Source organism: Thamnophis elegans, chromosome 3, assembly GCF_009769535.1.
Source record: "Thamnophis elegans isolate rThaEle1 chromosome 3, rThaEle1.pri, whole genome shotgun sequence".
Taxonomy (NCBI): domain Eukaryota; kingdom Metazoa; phylum Chordata; class Lepidosauria; order Squamata; family Colubridae; genus Thamnophis; species Thamnophis elegans.
The window spans coordinates 115,449,117-115,466,329 of NC_045543.1; positions in this window are offsets into that span (position 1 = coordinate 115,449,117).

Consider the following 17,213-nt stretch of genomic DNA (forward strand, 5'->3'; position numbering starts at 1 on the left):
ATGTTCAGTTTTAAAATAGAGTAATATAAAATGTCAAAATTTAATCCGAATTGTGAATTACATTTTCATGTTTCTAGTCAGGTTAAGTAATAATTGCTTGTTTCACTATCTGTTTCCTAAATATACAAGCTCTGAAACAGAATTTGGCAACTTTAAAGAAGAGACATCATTGTATGGTGTGCCAGTAGAAATGAACCTGTCTGGTCTTCAGGGGAACTGATTTAGAGATGGAGTTCAGTACAAGTGACAAATTTCATCATATAATCAGCAGTACAACAACAGATGACCCACCGTTTCAATAACTCTTGAATGATACAGATAGTGTCTCTATGCAGTGAATATACTGTTTTCTCCCTTTCAACAATTCTGAAGGCACTGTGTTAAACTGGCTTAAGCTGAAGACACTAAGAAGATTTTATAATTTTTAAATAAAATTTTATTGGGACAAAAGGAGGAAAACCTAGATTTTTCCTTTCAAAGGAAGCGAAGTCCCTAGAATTATCTCTCTTTCATATGTATATCTATTGTTTGCTGTTTGACAACTTTTTTAGTTTGGATAAAACCCAAAGAAGGCAGAACATTATTAACAGACCAATATTTTGCCATTTTGCCTCCATGGTAATCTTTCAAATTGAATGCAAATTATTTCATGGTATCAGTGAAACTAAATCTTCAAGGAATAAGGTTAACTTAAGTAAGTAGGTGATAATATCTATACAAAACCATTTTTGTACTGAACTAAAACTCTTACTCAAAGAGTGGGATGCAAGGGACCCCAAAGATAGCCCTCAAAGGAGGTTGAACTGTTTCCAGAAGTGATAGGTCCTAGCACAGGTCTTTGTCCTATGTAGCATACAGATTCTCATTTTGGAAAAGAACTTAAATCGCACACCTCTGAGGACTGCACTACAATATCTCTAGGGGAAGACACCCAGACATCTGAACATTGAATGTTCTATCTTACATCCACTGATCTTCCAACCATATTTAATTAAATATGTGAGGAAAACCATAATTTTGGCCTTCAGAACATTTATAATAAGCTCTTTTTCAAGATAGTAGGAAGAAATCTCTGGGATTCCCTGAAGAAATCCCAGAAATAAGTCCTAAGCTAAAATGAAAGAATAGCCTATCATTTACATGTAACAAGGTATGAACTTGTCTATTAGCCATTATTCTAGGTGAAAGCTATAATTAGAGACTGCTTGGACCAATAAGATTTTTGTAGAAGTTAAACAAAACACCTGCTTTAAGTCTTTGTTTATAAAAACAAACAAAACAAAAAAATATAATCTGAGGATTCAATGAATCATCATGCATATGTTTTTGTATAAGTCCTAAGTAAGGGCAAGAAGCTGATGGTTTATTATAGGTGCTTCAAGCTTTCTCCATAATATAACCCAGTGTTTTTCAAAACTGGCAACTTTGAAAAGTTTGGAGAATTTCTTCAAGATATTCAACTATCTTCCAAATTCAAAATCAAATCTCAGTCACAATCCAGAAATCTACACCCACTTTCTTTAACTTAGTGTCCTTTTGATATGTTAGAATTTGTATCATGGCCTGTTAAGTTGAAAGCAATACATGTCAATTAATACTGTATTAAATTTAAAAGAAAATAGTACTACATATAGCTATAGGATAATTACTATAAATGTGGTAAATTTAAATTTTAATGTTTCTATTTTAGCTATTCTTCACTCAGGCTATTTGCGATACAAAACACATTAGTCTATAATGAAGACAATTTCTGTCCTCATGCCTTTGATAAGATATAATTGAATAGAGAATGGAACTCCCAGATGTTTAACAATTATTTAGAAATAAGGGAAGATTTATTTTATTTGTAGTACTTAGCCCTATCGATGAATAATTTCTGAGGTGATTTATTATAGATCACAGACTTAATAAATCAACAATAAAACCATAGTTGGCAACAATAAAAGAACAGTGCTTAAAACAACTGCAGCATAAAAATACAACGGATGTTTGTCTGATGCCCAGAAGGCAAGATTATGGGTAAGAGAATCCTCAAGCAGGTATCACAACCAGAAATATCTATAAAAAAATACTATAATACTGTTCCTGTTTTTTTATTTTTTATAATTGCAATAAAGCTTTTTTTTAAAAGCATTCCACACATGAAAATAATGCTTACATTTCCTTTGGTTGTTTTATACCTGATATTTTTCCTTTCAGAGATTCCATAGAATCTTTCTCCTCTTTTTAAACCTCATAAGCATATTCATGCTGTACTGGAGCATAAATTTGTAATCACATACATAGTGGCAGATCCTTTCAGATATCCAGGGGGGCCTACACCCCTTTTAATTTCTGTGAATTTAGGCCAGGTGCAAATTTTAAAAAATGGTGACACATGAAAACAAAACAAGATACCATATAAAGAGTGAGACCCAATTTTAGTGCTGTTTAATTTACAGACCTGAATTCATGCCTAAATGCCTATTCCTTGTTGGGAATGCAATCAAAATTATTTTTAATTTTTAATCAATCAGAGAGAGATATAATAATCTCCTTTAAAAAGTTATTCTGTCTGGTTCTGACACAATGGCTGCACTGAAATACTGTGGACAAATATTCAATATGTAGTATTGTTTTAAGAAATTATTTACATTTAGTTTGAAATCTTATTTTCTTCAGATTAAAGTTCCAGGCCTTCAAAAGCTATGATAATGAAATGTTCACCTTTTATATTAATATTATTAATTTTCACTGGTGCAGACTGAAAAAAATATTTGTGAGTGCATCTCATTAGAACAGTTTGCACCTATGTATGTCCCTGTACTTTGTTCTGACATAACTGAAAAGTGCTAAGCATTATTTTTAATTCAGGAATTGAAAACTTGTTCTATTCATGTTTAACCTACTTAAAGCATTAAATATATTAAAGAAAAAGGTAAAGGTTCCCGTCGCACGTATGTGTTAGTCATTCCCAAATTCTAGGGGTGTGTGTGTGCTCATCTCTGTTTCAAAGCCAAAGAGCCAGCGCTGTCCTAAGAAGTTTCCGTGGTCATGTGGCTGGAATGACTAAATGTTGAAGGCGCATGGAGCACTGTTACAAAGGTGGTTCCTCTTTTCCTACTTGCATTTTTATGTACTTTCAAACTGCTAAGTTGGCAGAAACTGGGACAAGTAATGGGAGGTCACTCCGTTATGCAGCGCTAGGGATTCAAACTGCCAAACTGCCTATCTTTCTGATCAATAAGCTCAGTGTCTTAGCCACTGAGCCACTGTGCCACTACATTCCTGTTATTAAACATATTAGGCTGCCTTAATTTATTATATTCAATGATTTTTCCTTTCTCTATAGGTTTCTTCACTCAACTTGTAGCTATCAATCCATAATTAAAGCCTTTATGAACACTTATATAAAACACAGGTTGGAATATATAACTCAAGCATTATCCCCCCCCCCCCAAAAGCATGTTTTGGATCCATACATTTGTTCCTAGATGGATCGTCATCCAAAATTCTCATTCATTATCTTCCTCCAATGCCAATTCCATCTTGAAGAGAACTAGGAAAGCAGCCTTGATTTTTGAGGGACAGCAATGTCCAGATAGACTGTCTATGGCTGTGAGCTGCTGTTTTCCTCCTTTATTTATGTTTTTTATCATTGCTCAGCTCAGCCACACAAGGCAAATTGTATTTAATAAATTAGCCTAAGGGATTCCGCAAGTGGTTTGAGTGCTATGCTTCCTCTAGTTAAGGAAAACATTTATATTCCTCTTCTCTTTGCCTTTCTTGCCAGAAAGGGTAACCAGAGGGCAGGGGCAGGGAACAAAAGGGGGTGCATGTGTGTATGTATGGGGGGGAGGGTGTTGACAGCTTTCTTCCCTCGGCCAAGGGGAAAAAATCCACTTCAGTCACAGGGGAGCCCTGTGGGCTGTGGGCGTTGGGAGGGGGGGAAGAGGGAGCCTGAGCTGTTGGCCTTTCTTCCCTCTTGGGAGACTAGGCCGCCTCAGGCTGAAGGATCTACCACAGCTTTTTCTTAACAGAGCCACTCGCCACCCCCTTGCCGGTGTTGAACATTAAACTCCACCAACGGGCCTCTTTAACAGCTCCCCATGAAATAATAATTCATTATGCTGCTAGGAGGGAAGAAAGGGAGTGTAAGTATCTTGATGGGATTAGAGAAAAACCCCTGCAGAGATGATTTAGTAGCCGTGATAATTCACTTAATAGGAGCCTAGGGTAAATTGCCAGACATTGAAATGTAACTGAACCAGCCTTGGAAGGATGCACTGTAGGGCTGCATGGGTAGGATAACAGGCTTCATTAGCAATATTTAAGAGATTCCATATATGAATGAGTAATAAAAAAGCAGAATTATTTCATCCACCTCTTCTTGGTGGCCTTTAACTTTATCTGTCTGAATATCAAATTGGAAATGGCACGATAGCAACACATTTTGGAAACTGTTCTTTTAGCTGTTATTTATATGGTTGGTTTAGTTTCTCATTTGTTAACCTTTCAAAAGGAATATCTCTAAAACATGCATAACTGCACAATTGGAATTTGAAAGAAATTGCACAGAGAAAGGTAATAGCATAGATCCAACTGCCCAAAACAGAAGGTCTTTTTCTATTATATTTGGGATCTTGAAAATAATCTATTTTTGTAAGCAGTGTAAACTTCGGAGCAGAATTGTAGGGGCCGCATTTCTTATTACCTGAAGTTACAGATCTTAGATCCCAATCAAAATAGTAAAATGTAGCAACTAATTTCCATGTTAAGTTGCTTACAAGGAAAAATGTTTACTTCTATGATTGAAGGAAGTTAGCATAACTAATAGGCAAGTTAGAAAGGAAGCTGTTAATGAAAGCCTGCCTGTCTGATCAATACCAAACTTTTAAATCGTTGTTGTTGTTGTTAATATTCAACACTTATTTATGGAAATGGAAACCATTATACCTGAAACAAATGGGTAGTAGGCTTGAGGAAGAAATGCATGGACATAAAATACAAACTCTGCTTGCAAGGTATTTGACAAAGAGGATTTTTCTTTGAAAGGGTTTTGTATTTTTGAATTAGAAACAAACATCAGCATTGGCAATGGTGAGAGGGTTCCCACTTAATGTTTTAAGGAATGGGGAGGAGATGAACCCCAGGTGATGATGCCAAGTACCCTGGAAGGAACTGACGACTTCACCCCTCTTCCTCGGTGGTACCTCTGCCACTGTAGAGTTACCTGTAGAAGAAAGCTTTCTCTTTGGCTCTGTTTTAGGTGGGGAGAAGGAAAACAGTGAAGAGTGAAAGCAGAAGACAGTGAAGAGCAGTACCTTTTATTTTCTAGAGCTAGTCTAGCGATGCAGCAAAGCATGAACTAGTTTGCTCTCTTTGTGACTGGCTTGAGAAGGTTCAGAATTCTCTCTTCTTTTGTGCAGATCAAGGCAAGCTACTGGAGAAAGTAGATGGCCTCTATGTTTTCCTTTTCCCACTGAGTTGGCTGCAAGAGTCAAAGAGTACTAGCATCAAAGTATTATGCTCTTGCTTTTACATCACCAAAGGTGATGGAATAACATTTAGCCACATAGCTTTTCCCATAACAAGGAACTTGAGACATGTCTGAAAAGAAAACACAGGCAAAACAAGTGGAGGAACCAGTTGACTCTAACTGGTGTCCTCTGGCAGAACTTCCTGGCTGGAGTCATCAGATGGTTGAGGACTTTACCCTTAGCAACAATGTTGGATGGGGGAATAGATACCTCTTTAACTATTCTACTGCTGACTGAAAAATGTATATTCATGTACCAACCATTTTGCAGTTCATTCAACGATAGCTCCATAAATCATTTTCATCAATCATTTTATATGTTCTATCCATGTTGTATTCTTGGTAAAATACAGCTGTGGTTTATCATTGCCTTCTCGGGTGTAGTATGTTAATGCCTTTATCATTATCACTAAAATGGTCAGCTACCTTTAACAACTTCCTATATTGCTGCTGTCAAATAGAGGGGCCTGCTTGGTTTAGCCAGGCATCTGGGATGTACCTCATGCCTTGGGTGGGATTATATACTCTTGATTTACACTCTTCATGGATCTTCCCTTATCTATTCTAGCAACATCTCACAATGATGAGATGATACAGCGGAATTATAAAATTGAACTGCATTGGAAATATACTTTCAGCAAACTGTTTTGCAATGAATAGGAGAAGCAGAATGCTTTCTCCAGGGTATTACTGAAACTCATGCATTACACTGAAGAGTATAAAACTGTGAGATGAATTAAGGCTTTATTCATGTTCGAAAGCCTGGGGTACAGCTCCAACTGGTTTCCAAAAGTTATCAAATATGAATATGATCGAATGGGATAATTATCTTATCAAATTGGAGATAATTATAATTATATACCACTTTCTATTTGAGCTTATAACAGTGATGAATGGGTCATATACGTATGATCAATCCTCAAAATTCTAGCCATCTCAATATCCTGTGGTGATGCCATCACCATCTGCAACCTTCCTTGAAGGCTTTCTACAACCAAAGTCAATGAGGAATCTAGCAGGAGACATCCTTAACTAATGACTCATGGTGAATTGCTTAACAATGGCAACCAAAAAGCCACAATTTTTATTGCTAAGTTGCATAGTCATATGCAGTGGTGAGATGCTGCTTGTGTAACAACCGGTTCGGTGAGAGAGCGCTTTGCATGCATGCCTAAAACCCTTGTGCGCGGCACTGAAAATGGAGCATTTAAAACCTCAGCTACTTACCTTCCAAGTCAGCAACAATAAGTAAAACAGTGAGTGGTGGGGGGAGGGGAATAAGCTGTGCCACGTGATTGAGATGAACTAGAAATCAGAAAATAAAGGACAGGATAGGGCAGGGGTAGGTGGGGCCAGCTGATCATTGATGCTACCAGTTTGTCCGAACCGGCTGAATACCAACTCTGGTTGTTATATATGCAAATGTTCCCTGTTACCAGCTCTCTGATTGGCTGGTCATTTGACAGTTGCTTTGGGCTCGAGTATAAATACCCTGACAGTTGCAGGGACGTTTTGAATCGCTGTCATCTCACAATAAACATCTTACTCTCTGATTCCATGGCTCCTGCGTCGTTCCCTCAACATATTTAACACTGGTCATATAATAATACATTTTATATACTGCATGGAATGATGGAAATTCTGGTCCTAACTGCCACTGCTAATTAAGGATTCCTTGTTTGGGGTTTTTTTTCTTGGTTCCACATGTTTCTTTTTGAATGCCCTGACAAGCCACTTAAAAAACATTTCAGATAAGATGGCTGCCAAATCCAATGAGTTACCTTTTTATATTTTGTCCCATGCATAGGCCATTTCCTGTGCTTGCCTGGACTGCCTTTGAAGCAGCTACGGGTGTCTTCCCAAAGGATGCAGCTACTTTAACATTTTGATGTGAGTCACTAAACTCATGATAATATACTTTACAAAGCAACACACACGCGCACACATCTGTGAGATGAGAGAATTAGAGCACCCTACAAATGTATGAAGTTGAAACAAATTGTTGCTGTGTTAGTCTTAACGCTGCGATTGGTTGATTGATTGATTACATTTCTGAATGTAAGGCCCATCTCCTTCAAACAGACACTTCTGATTCTAATTAAAATCATCTCAGATAGGTAAATTTGCAGCTTAATATACTGTATAAAATGCTGAAACAAGTTACTTATATAGAATATGGTCTCTTCCTATATAGCAAATTCTTATAGTCATAAGAATATTAACAATATAGTCAATTTACTTTATACAATATGAGTTTATACTGGCGTTTTTATTTTTATTTCTATTGTGCCGCTGTAGAGATGCTGTTTTATATAATACGATAAACCAGTTTGAAATGCAGCAAGGAGATTCTTCCTCAAATAAAACTAACGCTATTAATAACCACAACTGTCAATTCAGAACAAGACAAGTGTTTTAATAAATCTTCACTAATACCCCATACAAATATGAAAGAATGACTATCTTCCTCTGTTCCCAGGTGACCACTGCCTGTGATGACTTTGAATAATTCTCTCTAGTGGAAGGCAGCCAACTTGGTCCATTATTCCAGATGGCCAGCTCCAATTTGAAGTTCTGCAAATGGTCCTCGGCATTTAGAAAGGCTCCTTCAATTTTATTTCAGAGGCAGGGAAAGATTGACTAGTAAAACGGATACATTTTCTTACCTAAGTAACCAAAATTACATACCGAAATGCAAACATGTATTTTAGTAACTCACTATTTTAAAAGCTCCACTCACTTACCGTATATTCAAGGCACAAATAATTGCCTTTTAATTAAGAAAAGATGCAACAATGCCTTCTCAAGTATACTATTGTTCAGCCACCAATGAATTGGGAGGGGAAAGATGCTACAAGACATCCAACTATGTAAAGTTCTGATTCCCATAGAGGAAATACAATTTATGATGCTGTGATGTTATAGAAAATATTTTTTTTTTAAAAAATGGCTGGTAAATAAGTAACAACAAAGTTACTTATATATAAAATAAAGTTCTACAAGCAATGTGTATCAGTCTCTGCAGTGAAAAACAATAATATTTATATATCCAAATAGATGTTTTACAGTTCCTTTGTAGTCCATGATAAATGGAAGGAAAGATGGCATGATGTCCTCCTGGAAAAAAAGGAACTGAATCAGTTATTTGGTAATGAAAACAGTTTGAATTACAGCATGGATCCTAAAATATACAGTAATTATTTTAGAAACATGATAGAGTAGGGAAAGTTGGTCAGCAAAGAGAAAAAGATGTGTTAGGGCACCATAGGCAAGAACGTATAACAGGATAATAGAGTTAGAAGGTATCTTGGAAGTCTTTTAGTCCAATCCCCTGCTCAAACAGGAAACCCTACACTGTTCCAGACAAGTGGCTGTCACGTTTTTTCAGACAAGTGGCTTAAAAATTCTAGTAATGGAGCACCCACAACTTCTGAATGCAAGCAATTCCACTATAGCACTAGCAATAGCAGTTAGACTTATATACTGCTTCATAGGGCTTTCAGCCCTCTCTAAGCGGTTTACAGAGTCAGCATATCGCCCCCACAGTCTGGGTCCTCATTTCACCCACCTCGGAAGGATGGAAGGCTGAGTCAACCTTGAGCCGGTGAGATTAGAACCGCTGAACTGAAGATAACAGTCAGCTGGAGTGGCCTGCAGTACCGCACCCTAACCACTGTGCCACCTCGGCTCACTAATTAATTGTTCTCACTGTCAGGAAATGTCTCCTTAGTTCGAGGTAGTTTCTCTCCTTGATTAGTTTCTATCCATTGTTTCTTATCTTGCCTTCTGGTCTTTGGAAAACAGGTTGACACAGTGGTAGGTTCCTACTGGTTTGGACAAGTTCAGCCGAACCGGTAGTGGTTTGGCGGCCTGGGTTGCTGGAACTGGCAGCAATCCAGGCCTGCCACACCTCTGAACCTATCTTGTTTTTCACTTCTGCGCATGCGCAGAACAATTTTTATTATGCTGCACATGTGCGCACAGTGTGCACCAAGCATGTGCATCATGCATCAAGTGTGCACAGCATGCGCAGCGGGCATAAAGTGCACACAGCACACGTCAAGCATCCACAGGCGTGCATATGAGCGAACTGGTCTGCTGGAACCCACCCCTTTTTATGTCACTCCAGTCTTTATTTTCACTAGGCTAGACAAACCCAATTCCTGCAACCATTCTTTATATATTTTAGCCTCCACCCCGTTCATCATCTTTGTTGCTCTTTTCTGCACTCTTTCCAAAGTCTCTACATCTTTTTTATAATATGGTGACCAAAACTGCAGTATTCTATGTGTAGGTCTTACTATGGATTTATAAAGTGGTACTAATACTTCATGTGATCTTGATTCTATCCCTCTGTTAATGCAACCTAGGATTGTGTTGGCTTTTTTGGCTGCTGCCATACGCTTCTGGTTCATAGTTAAGTGGTTGTCTTCTAGGACTCCAAGATCCCTCTCATAGTTACTTCTATTGTGTGTGTGGGGGGGGGATGAAACTTTGATATTGGGTTTTCCTGATTAGATAGACTTGTTGTTATAGAAATGGCTAGTTTATACTATTATGTAAAAGTAAAACACTGAGGTTTGATGTTAATGCCTTATTATACTGCACCAAAGGCACTTGGAAGTAATGTCTTTTTTTCTCCCCCCACTTGCTTTCTCCAATTTCTTTTCCCCTCTCCCGTCCATAACTTCCCTACTATTTACTTTTGTATTTTCTTTGTATGTTATATTATATACTAATAAATTTGATAAATGTGAATTATTTCTATTGAGCTAGGTTTCACTTAAGCTGTACTTGTACATTCGGTTTTTCTTGCCTAAGTGTAAAACCTTATTTTTCTCACCATTGAATTTCATTTTGTTAGATTGTTCAAATCCATTGAGATCCATCTGGATCTTGAACTTATCTTCTGGAATGTTGGTTTTTCTAGCCAGTTTAGTGTCATCTGCAAATTTGATGAGTTCCCTTTCTATTCCCTTATTTAAATCATTTATGAAGATGTTGAAGATTACTGGGTCTAAAATGGAATATTTGGATACCACATTGCTTACTTTCTTCCATGTAGATGTACTTCCATTGAGGACTACATGTTGAGTGCAACTTGTCAGCCAGTTACAAATCCATCTAGTGGTGATGCTGTGTAGCCTACATTTTTTTTAGCTTACCAAGAAGTAGGTTGTGGTCTACTTTGTCAAGTAGACCACATCCTACTTCTGCCTTGCTGTAATCCAAGTATACTATATCCACTGCATTTTGCTGCTCCACTAATTTAGTCACTATGTCAAAGAATGAAATATTTGTTTCGTATGATCTGCTTTTTTACCTATGCCCCTAGGCACATTAATATTGTACAATACCAATTTTATTTGACATATAGTCAATAATGTAATATTAATCCATGAAAGGCTTAAACTGTGTTTCTCTCTCTCTCTCTTCTTTCTTTCTTTCTTTCTTTCTTTCTTTCTTTCTTTCACCTTACTGAGATACTGGAAAAGGAATATTTTTATTTCTTATTCACACATAATACTGATAGTGAACCCTTTTCATTTTCATACAGAGATATAGAGGTCCAGTGTTGAGAACAAATGGGTTGCTGCCAAGAAAACCTAAGGGTTGTGTCCATGTAAATATAAGGAGTTCATTTTGACCAAAAAGTGATTTTATCTTTACCTTACATAATAGTAATAATGTCCTTACAAAATAAAATACATTATCAGTAGTAATATTATCATTCAGTATGATCACATTTTCATTCAATAGACTATTCTAAGATTATATACATTAGATTACAGGTACAAATTAGATTTCAAGTCAAAACCAGCTTTACATTTGACTTCTTATATTCTTAAGAGAGAAATTGGGTCAAGAGACTATTCTTATAGTCTACAAGTAAGTTCAATAAAACCAAATGTTAACAAGTGTTGAAACACACATTATAAATATGGTAGATGCATAGATAGACTGGATATTGGGGAAAGTGATGTTAAAGATTATGAACATTAAGATTTATATTAATCTATAAGCCTATTAAAGTCCAGTAAAACCTGTCCTTCAGACCTCCTGTTAAAAGATATTGCTTCCCTGAGGGGACCACTAAATTTAGGGCCAAATTATTTTCCCATAAAGAACAATGAAAAGAAAATGATTATATTAAGTCTACTTCTACTCTGGTTTCTTTTCAATGTTCTGCTAAAAGTGATTCCAAATAGTAAGATAATATTGATTCTGACCTTGTTAATGAATCTGAAGAATTTTAAGTAATGTCTGACTCATCTAAATCCATTCTGTATGAGTGTTAACTGAAAACCAACGTTTCAACAAATTGTTAATGGCTTCAGTGTAGACACATTTGCACCCACAAGTTTAAAGCAGATGAGCATTTTGCATGAATATTACAACTGCAAAGCTTTTACTCCCAAATAGTCCCAAATAGTCTTTGATCAGCTTAAATCATGTCTTCATTCTTCAAGCTATCTTCTAATACCTCTTTTTAAAGAGGCTCACCAGTTCTTCAAGGAGAGGGGGGAAATATATAGGAGGAAAATTCCATTCTATTAGTAAATGCTGTATCATCAAGATACATACACCTGGAAAGAGTTGGCTGATTGAAAATTTCAAGCAAAAGAATTAGTTTGTACTTTCTTTATGATCTGACTGACAAGTAGTTCTTAAGCTGTTGCTAAAATGCCATTTTATGAATAACTCATGTGTTAATATATGGGAACATGCAATAATTTTTATGTACATCTGTGATAACTACCCCTCACCAAAGAGATACATTGAACAGTTGGTCACCTACCGGGAACTACACTAATTATGACTTGTGAATTACTTTCTCCATGAAATCACAATTTTTACAATGACTATATATAGATTATGAATTTTGCAGAAGGCTTATTGCCTGGGGTGAGACTTTAGCTGTTTAAGTACTGTTATCCTGGTAGAATATTCATTTAGATTTTCATGCTCTACTCAGCACCTTGACTGTCCTTAGAGTTTCACACTTGGATTAAAAATACATTGGATTCATCAAGCATATTGTTAGTAAAATGAACTGGGATTTCCCTACTGCATACCATGTTCTGCGATTTTCTGGCAGGAAATGAATTAGAGACCAAACAGATGTGTTAGAAACTTTTGCCGCATCTTTGCTTCAAGTAAAAACTGACCCGTAATTACTCATATACTTTACTATTGAGTTGTGAATAACAAAGGTGTACTAGCCTTCTGGTAATATGACTAATTTTTTTAGAAGTGCCCATTATTAGGGTTGTGCTTTGCAACAACCTTTTAATACTAAAATGAGAATGTTGCAGGTGATGATCATGCATACCTTCTATTCATGGATCATGCATATATCCATAGATTCATGCATATGTCCTTATATTAACAAACAAGGAATATTTTAATAGGTATAATGCATAATGTGCACATAATAGGTGTGTGACAGAAGTTCAGAAGTGACAGAATGTGGTAGGTGGCAAAAAAAAATCACTAAAAAATTCTTCTACAATACCTTTAATTATGATGGCATGAAGTTTATTAGCTGTTGAGATCAGAAGATTAAATATTTTTCAGAAGGTAGCTTCACTTTGGATGACCTGTAAAATAATAATTATTCATTGGTTGGACGTAGGAGGGAATTGCTGCAAATTTCCCTCTAATTTGAAGAATGTATGCAGAAGACATGGAGGCAGTAATGGTAAAAGATAAAGCTGCCTCACACTGAGCTTGACATCTAGAAATCTCTTGGGGATCATCATGCAGTTTTCCTGGCAACAATATGAAGATAGTTTGGTACTGCCTTTTTCCAGGATGTTTTTCAAAATCCCGGTGTAGCTTACAGCTCTGAGATTTCCAAATACGAAGCTGGGATGATCCTACTTAGGTTGGTTTTTTTAAGATTGTTGAAGATGAGCTACGTTCTTCATAGCCAACAAAAATAAAAGTCAAATATTGACTTCTTCAATGCTCAAAGATTCTTTTAGAAGATCTATCCACTGACCTGAACTAACCCACCTGGAAGATCAGCATCCTTACTTCCCTTTGACCAAATGAAATGGCTTTGGGCAAAGCTGCTATTGCAGGCAGATTGGCCACATTTTGAAGATCATGTTATGTCTGCTAAATAAATAGAACATTGAAGAGGATGTTTCTACTTCATAATCCCAGATGCTTGTGCACAGATTGTGAAAGTTGTGGGTAAAACTCATTTCCTGGCCATTTTTGGTCCATGAACCCAAGAAAATGATGTGCCTGATGGTAAATAAGGCCTTTCCTTGAGCAGGACAAACTATGCTAAGAATATGCTTAGGATTGTAAGAAATTGTTATGCTTAGATACCAGTAGTATAAAAACAAAAGATTTGGGAATGGAACAAATCTGTGCCAAGTTGCTTCATATTGTAGAAGAAAATTAATCATATTTGTATGAAAAAAAAATCATAAGCCTGAAGCTTTAGAGGGAATTGTACAATTGACAATCAAATGGAGCTTAAAGGGAGTGATGAGGTTTTCAGCTAAAAGACCTGAAATAATAATAATAAAAAAGAAGTGTTATAGTGGGAAAAAATGTCAACAGTAAATCATAAGATTTTGCCCTACTGAGCTACTTGCCAGCTCTACAGCTTCCTGGGTTCTTATTACAGGAAAAGACTAACTTTCATGGTCAATAAAACTTTAGAAATGCATGTAGGGATGTAAATCATATATTGTGACATCCCCTCCCCCCAAATGACTAATTGTACAAGATAAATGATGGAAAGTATGGGGTCCTCGCCTGGTAATCTATTCCTTCATTTGTTTTAAGATAAGTTATTACCATTCTGTTTGTTCCAGGAGATGCACATCCGTTTCTCCCATTTAACAGAAAATGAAGGTTTAAAAGACTGAAGTATTCTTGTCTCCCAGCTCCACTTCCTATCTTTAAAGTGTTTCGTAGGGATGCTCAGAAAGATCTTGGAACATGCAAGCAACAAGCCCATTTCTGAAGTGGAAGAGCCAGGCCTAGCTGCCCAAATGACTTACTGTAGTCCAAAACAGAACAGGTGGTGGCCAGATTGAATCTGTTGTTGTTGGAATGATTTGATTTATAAACAGGGTGATAAAATTTTATGGCAAGGACTCAAGGAACATGGGGAAGTTGCAAGATCCTAGAGTAAAAGTCATTTCCCTTGTAAATCTATCTTAATACTCTGAGTTGTGAAGCATAAAGCAGAAAAATAAATTGAATGTTATCCTAAATATAAGTTTACACACCCATTATTAAACATGTAGTTGCAATGACAGACATTTATTTATGTTATGCATTTGCAGATATTTAAGGGCTTTTATTTGCATAAGACTGTAGATCTGTCTACTCGGAGATATTTATATTGCTTGGTGTAGCATTACTTTTGAACATGTATGCATAAGCATCTTCATTATGTTTACAAATTACAAATACACACACACACACACACACACACGTATTTGTGTGTGCTGTGGCACAATGGTTAGGATGCAGTATTGCAGGCTGACGCCGCTCATTGCCAGGAGTTCGATTCAAGGTTGACTTAGCCTTCCATCCTTCTGAGGTTGGTAAAATGGGGACCCAGATTGTTGGAGGCAATATGCTGACTCTGCAAACCTTTCAGAGAGTACAGGAGAATATATAATAAAAACATAATTATGTATACTGCATATATAGCAATACACACGCATACCCGTACTTTATATGGTTTATATTAGGATTATATTTCATTATATGTCGCTGCAATTTGCCTCCTGCTTTTCCATGGTGAAGATTCTAGTTCATTGGCCTCCTGCAATATCACAGATTATGCTTGATCCCTTGTCTTGAAACATGACCCTAAAAACATAAAGAGATCATTTTGACAGCCTGTTTGTTTAGGCCAGTTCTGACTTGTCATCCCATTTCACGTGCCTATATAGCTAAGATTTCTCTGATAAAGAGACCATTCCCTGTATTATTAAATTAATGAAATACCATATGAAGAGATTGATAAATCTGTTTCTCAGTTTAAAAATACAGAACGTTAAACAAGCATGCAGTCCTCACATGTCTCACACCCACCCTCTCCCAGATTCTGGAGCATGCAAATGTTTAGCAAATGCATCGTGGTGCCATATTTCCAGCTCAGCTGATGTATCGATCTCAGGGAATTTTGAGATATAAACTTCAATTTGGCTCTCCGTCATTGAGTGGACACTGCCACCAACGGCTGTGACTCCCAGTTATTTGTTGTGGCTGTTTTGCTGTCCCTGTTTGCACATTAATCCAGTGACAATTAGGTGTCAGCTTGCGTTGATTCTACTCACTGATAGCCTTGGGCTGTGCACTTGAAGCCCTAATCAGGAGTGTAAACTCTGCTATATTTCAATTTGGAGAAGCGCTCTTCCGCTAAGAGGCCCCTGGCACTGCGATAAATAAAACGCCTATTTACTCTATCGCCACACTTAGACATCTAATGCACTTACTACCAGCCCCCTAATCATAGCCTCTAGTTAAATCCGCCTATAAATCACTCCATTCTCATCCTGCAGATTAGTGAAGCCATTTCCCCCAAACCCCACAATGAACACTGTTTCCTTTTCTTGTTAGTCAAAAGCTAGATGATTTTTATTAGGTTAAAGACGAGCTCACAGATGGTAAATCGCAGGGAGAGAAATGAGGTGGAGAGTTACATGGTGCAATGCAAGCATTGGTGGGGAAGGAGGGGGTACAGCAAGAGCAGAATCAAATGAGGAAGCAAACAACCACCGTCATCATCCTTTTATGTGCTTACCCAGCCCCCCCCCCACAGCCTCCTCTTTTCTTCCTCCTCTCCCCCCTTCTCTTGCATTAATTACATTCCATGTTCCATTACATGCTTGGCACAGGAGGACATGGGATGAAAAGTCCCCCCCCCCTCCACACAAACGCAAGAGATTAGATTCTGGTCAAGGAAGGCATGGTGGAGAGGGCAAAAAGAGAGAAGGTTGTCTACACTGTGAGATTTATTCCAGCTAACCTCTGACTGAAGGATGACTTTGCTGCATCTGAACATCTGGGAATCATGTGGCCATCACGAGAATCAGCAAGCATGCCATTCAAATTGCAACCACTGAAGAAGGCCAAGCAAATGTTCTCGGGAAAATGTGCAAAGCAGTAACAGGCTAAACAATATCCATTTATCCACCAATATATCTGCCCATATTTTCCCCCAAAATAGCCTTGATAAGAAAATTGCTACTGCTCAAGTATATACAGTAGCTTAAAAAAAAAAATTGGAGTTTTTAACCCATGTATTTTTCTCTTGCTTTTCCTAACATTCCTTCTGTTTATGAAATAAAAATGACAGAATTTCATTTTTAGTGGTCTATTCCTTGCCAAACATTAGAGGCACTGAAAGGTTTGGCAAAGCAAATGTTGATTTGGACAGAAGTGGTATCATTTGTTCCATGTTTATTTTGAGGACAGATAAAAAACCTTTACTATCTTGCTTCCACTACCCAATTAGGACTTTTTGTATTATATTAAGATTTGGAGTTATAATGACCCAATTGCCTCAAATTGTCTCTAACTGGCGGCAGACTTGAGGGATCAGGCTGTCTGTGGGGTACAGTAAAAAGAAATGATGGCTATGGTCGTGTGATCAAAACTTCACCTCTTCTTTTTACACAAAATTATAAAACTCAGGTAGAACGTCATTCAC